Below are 12,420 nucleotides of genomic sequence, written 5' to 3' on the forward strand. Positions count from 1 at the left end.
CAATGCGGCCTTTAACTCATCTCTGAGCCCGGCCCGGAACTTCACCGCCCATTTCTCATCGGTGTCCATCAACTCGGGCGCATATCGTGCCATCTGCGCGAGGGCTCGGTCATACTCGGTTACAGTCATTCGGCCTTGGCTTAGTGTGTGGAACTCTACCACCTTGGCCCGTCTGTACGTCTTTGGAACATACTTGTTATCGATCTCTACTTTAAACTCCTCCCATGTTAGCGCCTCCAGGCGGGCAGGATCCATAGTTCTCTGCCGAGTCTCCCACCAGTAATCGGCAACACCTAACAGTTGAAAGGTAGCACCAGCAATGCGCTCCCTATCTGTGCACTCCATGACCCTGAAGATACGCTCGAGGCCGCGTATCCACTCTTCCGCTTTGGATGGGTCTCCTTGTCCGTCAAATTTCGGGGGATTCTGCCTTGAGAACGTAACTATGAATCTTTCTTGTTGAGGCGGGGGTGGAGGTGGTGGTGGCGGTGGTGGTGGAGGTGGTGCCTCCACGTGGGGTTCTTGTCGTGGTTGGCGTGCACGTCTTGGCGGCATTCTGATTCAATATCCAAAAAGTGTTACTACAATTCTCATCCAAAATTACCACTTTCTCAAAATTTTCTTATAAAACCTTCATGTAGTATAAGATGCAACACATAGGATATATATATCAAAATCAAAATTCTCATTAAAAGAAAGAAGGCCAACATTGTTCCCAAGAGTAGATCGTACAGAAAGCAAAAACTGAAAAGACAACGAACTATTCTAATTCTAGACTACGACTCTATCATCCTCATCCATAGGCCCTTCCTCCGGGTCTTCGTCGTCGTCCTCCTCGGAGTTCCCTGGCAGAGCCTCCTCATAAACATCTTCATACCCTTGTTCACCCTCGTACATGCTCACATACTTGTCCTGATACACGACCCTCTCTTCCACCTCCTGTGGGGGCTGCTCCTCTCGAGAGTCCACCAGTGCACAATACACGGCTTTCCGAAAGCCAGCCATGTCACCCACCATGTCATCGGTAGCGGGCTCATGCCACGTGTACCTCCTCGCCGTTCTTTCGGCCCACTCCTTCCAGCTATCGGGAAGCAAATCTATTAGCTTCTCAATGCCGTCATGCTCTGTCACTCCGAACTCCTGAGCTGCCCTCCAGAGGGTGTCGAAGTGTGCCACGAACTCGATCAACGGTACGTGATCCTTCTTCCGGTACACTCTATAATCTCTGAGCACCCTCTGTGCCCTAAGTCTATCGCGATCACTCCGTCGCGGGGTTCGGAACATACGCGCCATCTATAGAAAAACAGAAACAACCGCCTCGCGTATAAAAACAGAGTACATAACCGAAGAAGAGAGAGGGAGAGAGTGTATGCACGTATCGCTGTTCTAACCCAAACCCGCTGGTGTTCAAAGGCCAAAAGCTCTTATCTATCATAGGTCCAAGAAGCACTAGTGAAAATCTATCACGTCTAAGTTCAAACATTCAAAAGGCCAACACATTCTCACATAAAAGCTCACATCAACATTCACGTCATCATAACATCACACATCAGCCACATGCTTCCATATAAGTTCATCATACATCAACAGTTCATAACACCATAACAGTTCATAACTCAAATAATTTCCAACTTTTCCACATCACGTTGTACCCTTCCACATGTCTCAACATTTACTTAAACTTTACATAAAAATCATTTTCAACACCAAAATCACAATTTCCTCCACTTCCATATACTTTCCAAAATTTCGAAATTTTCATTACCTCATTTCAGGTTGAGTGCGATGAGTCGGATGTTGAGCCAATGACACTTTTGAAAACTTACTCCAGTCAGAAAAAGAATTTTTTTTTTTTTTTTGGGTCCAGAGCAGAAAGAGAAAACCTAGGCTCTGATACCACTCTGTCACGCCCGCATTTCCTAAGGATAGGAAGTACGGTGGACCGCGACTAGGGGGGGGAAAAAAGAAGCGGGGAAGAAAGGGGGGGTAACAAGAATATTTGACCCAAAACATTTAATAAAAGGAAATTCAATTCAAAACAAAGTACTGTGACGACATTCTTGAGTTAAAGTATTCAGAGTTTTAAATGAAAACATCGTGACGGTTTACAAGCAGCGGAAAAGACCCAAAGACAGATGATGCCGGGTATGACGACACGACACCATCCAAAAGATAAAAACACACTTTGGCTTTAACTGCTCAACATCCGTCCTCCCCATCGCCGCTCAACCTGCACATTAAGAAAACAACATGCAGGGCTGAGTACTTAATGCACTCAGTGGACACACGCCAAAAACAAAGTTTGTCATGCCATAACAGTGTAACATTGGGGTTTTGAGTATAATGAAAATAACCCAAGTACACAAAACACATTTCATAAATTCGACTGCGCAGTCATTTTCCGATATTGCCACCCTTATTCCCTCAATCATACACTATCTGATCCAAACCATGACAAGGGGCGTGGCCACACCCCAGGTCATCTAGACCGGCCAACTTGCTCTCAGATGGCACCCAGTCTCGTGTACACTAGCCTGAGGGTTCGCAGCCCAACAGACCCGAATTCGATTAAACATATGTGGTAAACCACTTCAGATAGGTTTCAAAACAAAATAATTGGCAAGACAAACAGTTCACCTCCATAAACATTTCCGGAACAAAGTCCGTATTTAAAGATAACCCACATAAAAGTAGGGTAGAAAAGCCCACCTCGATTGCTTAGCTTTTAAAACAGTTCCCTTCAACCACACTTTCCTCGAAAAAGATCACCCTTTTGAAAGATAAATAAATCATGATTAGAGTCAGGGTAAACGAGGTTTAAACGACAATGCATGATTCCTACGTGGACGACTTCAACATCTAGCACGTTACACGAACGCACACTTAACAACATATTACAAAACAAACACACAAAGTCACACGTTCGAAACACACCCCGCACGCAAACGACGTACCCAAAACGCGCACACGACACACGAACACAGCACTCCAAGCCCTGGCATACCCTTACTGTGCAACGGCTCACTTGGCTCGGAAAAGGTTCGGAAAAAGGATCGGCGTCTCGGCCTGGCTCGGTGTCTCGGCCGCCTGGCTCGGCACCTCGGCCGACCGTCTCGGCCGCCTGGCTCGGCACCTCGGCCGACCATCTCGGCCGCCTGGCTCGGCACCTCGGCCGCCTGGCTCGGCACCTCGGCCGACCGTCTCGGCCGCCTGGCTCGGCACCTCGGCCGACCGTCTCGGCCGCCTCGGCCGCCTGTCTCGGCACAGCTCGGCACCTGTCTCGGCACAGCTCGGCACTTGTCTCGGCATAGCTCGGCACCTATCTCGGCACAGCTCGGCACCTGTCTCGGCATAGCTCGGCACCTGTCTCGGCTCAGCTCGGCACCTGTCTCGGCACAGCTCGGCACCTCGGCCGACCATCTCGGCCGTCCGGCTCGGCACCTCGACCGACCGTCTCGGCCGCCTGCTCGGCACCTCGGCATCTTATGCTCGGCACCTCGGCCGTCTGTTCGGCACCTCGGCCATCTGTTCGGCACCTCGGCCGCTGGTTCCGTGTACACTCACTTTCCTTCAACTTCCGATTCTCAAACCCTATACGACATTCCCACCACGCATTCTACGTCCCAAAACACACCCAAACACCTGGGATCATCCCTTCAAAACTTCCCACCAGCCTGCCCTAGGCCGGACCCTAGATCTCTCGGCCAACCCACACAAAACCCTTGAGCCAAACACAGATTTCTCCGAGCCATCTCTTGGCCAAACACACCCACATTCAACACAAAAACATAACACTCAGAAACCCAACCATTGCACATGAAAACATCACCCAGAACACACCACACGCAGAACTGCGCAGTTTACTTGCAAAAATCATAATAAATTCATACGACATCCAATGAAGCTGAAATTTACACACCACACAAAAGACACATTAACCTTTACACAGTTCAAAATTCGTACCCAACGGAGATCGTTTGCTTAGTTAAAAAGGGGTCGGAACCCACTGCCAGTTACTATCAAAAACATGTTCAACACAAGCACATAGCCACAAATCCTACTCAACATCTAACCCATCCAAAAACGTCCTATATGCATGAGTTTTCGAATTAAACAAGGGTTAGGGGTTACCTTCCCCGGATGGTTCAAACGAAACGCAAAAGCTTTACTTCCTTTTCCGACTCCGATTCACGACGAAGGAGGGTATCACCTTGAGGAATTCAAGACGATGATGAGAGGGAGTGAATGAAAAAGATGAGAACCGAGAGGGAGAAGGAGAGAGGGAGCTTACCGGTGTTGAGAGCAATTGCAAGAGAGAAAGGAGAGAAAACGATGTGGGGAGAGATTGGAAAGGGAAAGATGTATCGGTTAAGAGGGAGTGGGGGAGGTTGAGAAATTAGTGGGGAGGGGGTGAGAAACCGAGAGAGAGAGAGAGAGGGAGAGAGATTTAATTTTAATTAGGATTTTTAAAAACATGGCTTAATTAATTATTTAATTACATTTAATTTGCCTAGGTAGAAACATACCACATCCACAACAATCAAATAAACACAAAATATTTTCCACACCAAATTTTAAACACAAAAACATAGAAAAGAATTTCATCCTTAATTAAAAGAATAAAATTCCACAAATTTTCGGGTATTACATCATGAGTACTATCTCTCGATTCTTCCTTTCCTACTCCTCTCTGGCCGCTTCTCTGCAGCCTTCTCATCTATCAATTGCTGGACTAGGTTTTGCAACCTTTCTATCTCTCCTCTGGTATTGTCCCCCATTGTTTGATCACTTCTTATTCTCCTATGAGTTTTCTCAAGTTCTAGATCGAGAGGCTCTAAGATTTCCTTCCCAGAGCGAGTTCGCATGCACGACCTGTCGAAGACAAAAACAAAACAAAATTAAAAACTAAAAGCAATAAAATCCAAAGTAGTAAAATAATTTATTTGAAGATATCAATCACGTAGTGAATGTTATCCTCGGCAACGGCGCCAAAAACTTGATGCACTTTTTATTAGCACTAAATAAACCTGCAAGTATATAGAGTACATATAGTATAGCTAATGGTCAGTACCGGATATCGAACATAAGGAAAACAGACACAAATTGTCTACCTTCTACTAAGCTTCTTCTACTATTTGGAAAAACAAAGGTTTTGGATTTTTGAAAATAAAAACTTGTAAAAGACAAAGAAAACAATGATTGCATATAAATCATAGAGATAAAACAAATGCGATAAGGGAATTCCAGGGATGTGCTTTCACAGTTATGGTTATACAGATTTCAACTACAATTCCCTAGCACAGTTCATACTTCAGTAGGACTAGTCGCCTAAGTTTTGCCCATGCGGTACAAGCGTAGATTACACACACTAGGGGCATCAATCCTATATTGTTAACTCCCCAATGCTCCTAAGACTCTTGAAAAGTCCCCACTGTCAATTAACAGTGCCGTTTTAAGGGAAGCTAATTGTAGTGTGAACTAAGTCGTTCTAACTCGCCAACCTCCTCTCACGATTATGTAGCAAGTTAATAGATCATCACAGAATGTGTCACTCAAACATGAAGCAATGGACATATTGGGACCTTCGGGTCAATCACAATGGGACCTTCGGGTCATCATATTGGGACCTACAGGTCAAGTCACAGTGGGACCTTCGGGTCGAATCATATTGGGACCTACGGGTCAAATCACAGTGGGATCTTCGGGTCGAATCATGTTGGCACCTTTGGGCCAAATCATATTGGCATATTGAAAATCCCGGGCAGATACCAGGCTTGATTTGTCACAAAATAATAAACTGCACATAGAGACATATGCATATGGATCTGAAATTGCTTATGATATTTGACGCCAATTATTTGTGCGGGTTTAGAATATTTGTAAATAAGCATAATAAATGATGGATTTTGTAATTATAGTATTTTGGATGGTGAAATAATTTATATGTGTTTTCTTTACTTTAATATGTATTGTTTATTATAAATATCAACGTCAGAGGGGTTGGGGTTACACAGCTCGAAAGCTCCAGATTTCCAACTTCGACTTTTAGCTACCTTTTAGGCTCTAATTTGCACATTTCTTACAAAACTCGTCAAAATACCAAAATAGATCAAATATGCAAATAATGGACGTGTTATGCAACTTTGACACTCAAAACGGATCAAATAATGACCTTAAAATAGTGCAAAATCCGAACGTATCAGTGCACCACCTCGAAGCCGTCGAGGACGCATGCCGACCACGGCGTGACAAGGTCACTAGCCAGCTCGCCGGAGCTCACTTAGATAGTTTCGACGCCGGTCCGAGCAGTTCGCGACTGTAGCACCCCGGAAAATTGTGACTTTTTATTATTATTATTTTTATTTGATGGCTATTTTTTTTAATTAATATGGATGTTGAATGAGAATTTCTTTTGTGGAAATTGAGTCTCTATGTGTTTGAGTTAATTATGTGAAATTAGTTGTTGTGAGTTATGTGAGTTAATGTGATTAAACTTCCAATTTGTGAATTAAACTAAATGGGATAATGCATAATCATTCTAGCCATTTTATTTAAAATTTTCGGCCCTCCTATTTATTGGAAATAATACTTTCTTTCTTGGATTTAATTAATTGCTTTGGGATATTTATCCAAATTAAATCCAAACTAAATTATCCCTATGCTATTCTACATGATTTTCGACCCCTTGGCCATCCCTTGAGATTTTCGAAATCTCCTATTAATTAGGAGAGGAAATTATTTTTGTAGATTTAATTGGTATCTTGTTTATCTCTTTCCTTAAATTAAAGTCCAATTAAATCTTACCATATCTTGCCAAATCTCTTCATATCCTATGTTAATTAGGATTTGATTCTTTCTTTCCCTAAAACCTCCTAATTTTCGCCCATATGCCTTTCAATTACTTGTGGGATTAATTTATTTGTTACCTATTTTGTGGGAGTCTTTTCCTACAAGAAATTACCAAATTTAAATCTTATTCCTATTTGATTTGAGGATTTAAGTATTTTTCCTTGTTTTTTCCCATTATACACGCCCCTTTTTATTTCCCCACTTGGAGATGCTTGAATTATTTTGTTACCTTATTTATGAGATACTCAATATCTTTTTACCTATTTTGTGGGAAAAATCGGGTTTATAGGCTACTTTGCCTTTAAAATTACGTAAATGTACCCATTTTGTTATCTTTTCCATAAATGGGAAAAACGCCACTCTCGTTGGCGTGTTTTAAGTGAAAACGCCACCCGTATTGTCGTTTTACAATGTATGTGTCGTCGTATTGCATGTACGTTGAAAAACGCCGACGTGGTTAGCGTTTTTGACGAAAAACGCCAATCCCACTGGCGTGTTTTAAAAAACGCCAATTCGGGTGGCGTTTTTCTTGCTTTCCGCCGTGAAAAAAAGGCCAAAAATTATCCCAAGGTATACACGCCAATGGGATTGGCGTTTTTGAGTGAATTTTGATGAAAAACGCCAATCCCACTGGCGTTTTTGAGTGAATTTTGAGTTTAAACGAAATGCGCCCCAAGTGTTTGATGAAATGCCTCAAAGAGGATTCTGTTCTTGTCTTTTACATAGCACACCAAGTGTTTGATGGAACGTTTAAGTGAGCTCCAGCCAGCTTTTTACATCCTAAACTTCGATAAAAATGATTTGATGAGTCATAATTTACATAAAAATGTGTAGTCTAAGGGGAAAAATATAGAAAATATGCTTCGCATTAATAATATCATCTTGTATTATACTAAATTAAATAATTTCATTTATTATTTACAATTTTTTCAAAACGAATGAAGAAAATGAAATGACTCTACTACTATGAACGCAGTAGAGTCATTGATAGTGTCATTTTCGAGAACTCTTTAGTAGATGAGGTCGACGTAGAATACCCTTAACGTATTCGGCCCCTTATGCTTTTGTTTCATGCGTTCGTCCACTACTTTCCTTGTATAGTTGTTTCATAACTCGTGAATATTAAGTTGTTTCATTCGGCTAAATTCATCAGATAGAATTTTCAAAATTTTCTTCAACAAACTTGATTTTATGTTTAGGTATTTATTTTTCAAGACCAAGTCCTCGCAACTAGAAATTAATATGGATGCTATGAATTTTGTATCATATTTGTGTTAAAAGAAAATAGAGGGGAATTCTAGTAATTACATTATTTCTTTGTCACTATCTATCATTATTATCTCACGCAACTTATTATCGATGGTGTTACTAACTCTTTATCGTTAGTTTCTCTCATTCCCTAATTCTTTTTCTATGGCAACCCTCTACAACTATAGCCCACTACCTCACAGTGGCATTAGCCACCCCCCTCAACTATAGAAAAAAGCTTCCACTTTAGGACCTAAAATAACCACTACTAAAACTAAAGAAACAAAAATGTAGTATTACTCCATAATCCATATATAGCAATTTTAATAGCAAAACGGAAATGCTTATATCATCTTTAATAGCCATATATAATCCCATCTCCCCACTAATTCCCAATATCAAATTCGAAAGAAAACATCATACTACTATATCAATTCGAAAGATGATATTATTAATGCGAGGCATATTTTCTATATTTTTCCCCTTAGACTACACATTTTTATGTAAATTATGACTCATCAAATCGTGTTTTCATCGAAGTTTAGGATGTAAAAAGTTGGCTGGAGCTCACTTAAACGTTCCATCAAACACTTGGTGTGCTATGTAAAAGACAAGAACAGAATCCTCTTTGAGGCATTTCATCAAACACTTGGGGCGCATTTCGTTTAAACTCAAAATTCACTCAAAAACGCCAGTGGGATTGGCGTTTTTCATCAAAATTCACTCAAAAACGCCAATCCCATTGGCGTGTATAACTTGGGATAATTTTTGGCCTTTTTTTCACGCGGAAAGCACGAAAAACGCCACCCGAATTGGCGTTTTTTAAAACACGCCAGTGGGATTGGCGTTTTTCGTCAAAAACGCCAACCACGTCGGCGTTTTTCAACGTACATGCAATACGACGACACATACGTTGTAAAACGCCAATACGGGTGGCGTTTTCACTTAAAATACGCCAACGAGAGTGGCGTTTTTCCCATTTATGGAAAAGATAACAAAATGGGTACATTTACGTAATTTTAAAGGCAAAGTAGCCTATAAACCCGATTTTCTCTATTTTGTGAGTATCTTTCTCTCCAAGTAAATACCAAATAAATATCTATGCTAATTAAATAGCAATTTTCGAAAATTACTCCCCCACATACTACATGCCTATTTTCCTTGTAATGGTGGGATTTATTCATTGACCTCTATTTTATTCTTCCACAATCTTAATTGCTTTATTGTGGGATTTATCCTATACTATAAATTAAAAGAACCCTAACCCTAGCCTCATATTTTCGCCTCCCTCTTCTCTCCATACCACATGTCTCTCTCTTCCTCTCATTCTCCACCAATCCTGCACCAATTCCTTGTTCTTGCATCATTGTGGAGTTGGAAATTCAAGATTCATCGAAGAATCGCATCATTCGTCATTCCTACCTATTATTTTTCAAGAGAAAGGTATACTTTGATTCATCTTTCTCCTTCTTACTATTGAATCCATGTTTCTTGATCCCCTCATGCATATATAGTGAGTGTAGAAATCGTAGATCTAAAAATTAATCAGTTGGGAAGTATGTTTGCATGAGAAAGTATGTGTATGTGCGTGTATGTATGTGTGTGTGTGAGTTTATGGATGATTCATTGGTGAATGCTATGTGTGAATAGGAGAACATGGTTGTGATGTCGTTTTTCAAGAGGGAATATGTGTTGAAAGCATGAATATGTATGTGTGGATGAATGATAGACAAGCCCTAGTTTGTAAATGTTGAGCATGAAAACTGTGGTGTTCGGACAGTAGGTTCCGACGAGTGTTTGGCCGACCAAACGATCTTATTTTGGCACGAATTTTTAACTGAGTGAAATTTTAAGTATCTTCTGTGTTGTGTCAAAATTTCAGCCTCTTTTGATGAAAGATGAATTTTTAACGAATTTTTCAATTGAACTGCGCAGTCCTATCAGAATTTGTATTCTCGTCTAGTGAGTTTCGTTTTTGTTTTTTACCGACCTAAAGATGTGATTTTGGTATGGATTTTTAACTGGATGAACCTTGATGTGTCTACTGTTTGGTGACCAAATTTAGCTTCAAATGATATCGGATGAGTTTTTAATGACTTTTACAAAACGACTGCGTTGTTCTGCCAGATTCATGTCTTGATTGAAATAGTCTTGTTGGCAAGTTTTGAATGAAATACATGATACATGTGAGAGCAAGAACTTATCCTATGATGTTATTATGCGTTGCACGTTGATGTATGCCAAATGGTTCGTATCGTTTATGATGGTGAACGTTGGGATGGGCAATATGAGAAAACGATGAAAGGAACGATAGGGCATGCATGAGTAATGTGTTGATAGAAAACTGATTGTGTTGTATTATGTGGTTATGATGTTGATAAGGGTTGTTGTGCGTACGTGGGTATGAAGAGCAAGGATTTCAATAAAGTTGTGAACCGTGTTTGTAAGCAATCGAGGTGGGCTTTCTTTACTAAAACTATTTTACGTTTCAGAATTATGATATTGGAGATATAAGGGTGGTTTGAAGTGTTATGTCATGCCATGATTGTTTTGATGTTGAGATTGTTGTCTGATGCCTAGTTCGTTTGAGCTGCTCCGTTAGGCTATAGGGCTATGTGTGAAACGAATTGTTGTTTGAGTACGGTAGCAAAGCCTATCAGGCTGTGTACACAGGTGGGATCGGGAGCCGTCCTTGCTAGCCGGCCGGTCTCGTGGGCGAATAGTGTGGCCACACTTTCGTCGCACTATGGTAAGAGGATGTGATTGATTGATTGTGAAGAAAGTGGGGAGATTGTTTTGACTGACCAGTCTACGAAAATGTTTTGTGATACTCGATGATATGATATTCTTTTCTGAAATGTTAAAACTCGATTCACTATGGTATGTATGACATAACTTATATCAAATATTTTTGCGTGTGTCCACTGAGTATGTAAAGTACTCAGCCCTGCATATGTTTTCTTTATGTGCAGGTTGAGCGGTGATGTTGCGACGGATGTTGTGTCGAGCCTTAAGAAATTCCGGATGCGTCGTGTCTTCATACATAGGCGTCTCCCTATGACTCTCTAGACACCTTTATTCCGCTGCCTTGTTTCGAATCGTTCTTGATAAAGTCTTTCGTTTTGCTCCACACTACTTTATGACATTAATTACCTTGAGATATTAACCTGCTGCTTAATTGTTTAATCGATTAAAACTTTTCTTTTGAAGCTTTGTTTAAGATGGTGTCTTTCATTGTTTTCCCTTTCTTCTTCCCCGCTCCTTAGTCCCTTCCCTAGTCACGATTTCCCCATCTTTACTATCCTTAGTAAGGGCGGTCGTGACAGCGACGTCGTCCGCAACGGACGAAGGCTAGCCGCCATTGAGGACCGAGCCAAGCCCAAGCGGCCTCATAGGTCCACCTCCTTCTATCCCTCCTAATCCAAACACGTTATTCGGACTTTTGCAAAGTGCTCTCAACATGGACATGAGTCGAATGAATCCACAACAACAAGTTATGCATGCCCAGATGATTGAAGCCCTCTAAATCCAATTGGGTATACTGGTTATTCCCTCGCTGCAGCTGTGAAATGAGTAGTTTTCATTTGTTAGTACCCACAATATGTAATTTTAAAATTTAAGGATTAATTTAGGATTAATTCTGCAATTTTAATTTAGGATTTTAATTACGTAATTTTAATTTTTAAGATTTAAACTATGTAAGTTTTAATTTTTTAGGAATTTTTAATGTAATTTTTGGATTTATTAATGAAGTTTTATTATTAATGAAATGTTTTTAGTAATTGTTCTTTTTAAATTGAATAATAGAATAGTTGGACCCATAAATAGTGATGGAAGGCATGGATTGTTGTCAGTGGTACATTCGACTCAGATTTCATTTATAAGCGAGACCCATTATATCACTAATTTTTTTCCATCAATTTTTTGTAACATTTCTTAAAACCCATAAAAAATGAGACTGCTAATGGTGGACGGATGAAGTATTTAATCACATTAGTTTTTATACTATTGATCCATTACAACTGGCATCCCACGCTTTTATATATACGAGTCGATCACTAGAAGAGTACTCTCAAGCACTATCTATTAGGCTATTACCATTATAATGGTAACGAAAATATAAGCATGCTTTACAAAAAAATGTGTTAGGGTTGTTATCAAATTCGCCATAAATTTGTCATTAGTTTTTTTAATTATGTGCATTACCCCCTTCCGTCCCCAAAGAATATGCACTTTGAGGATGACACGGTTTTTAATATAAAATTGGTAAAGTAAGAGAAATGTAGAGACAAAGTAAGTAAAGTGTTGTTAGTGGAGAATGAG

Source organism: Salvia splendens, chromosome 19 (assembly GCF_004379255.2).
Source record: "Salvia splendens isolate huo1 chromosome 19, SspV2, whole genome shotgun sequence".
NCBI lineage: Eukaryota > Viridiplantae > Streptophyta > Magnoliopsida > Lamiales > Lamiaceae > Salvia > Salvia splendens.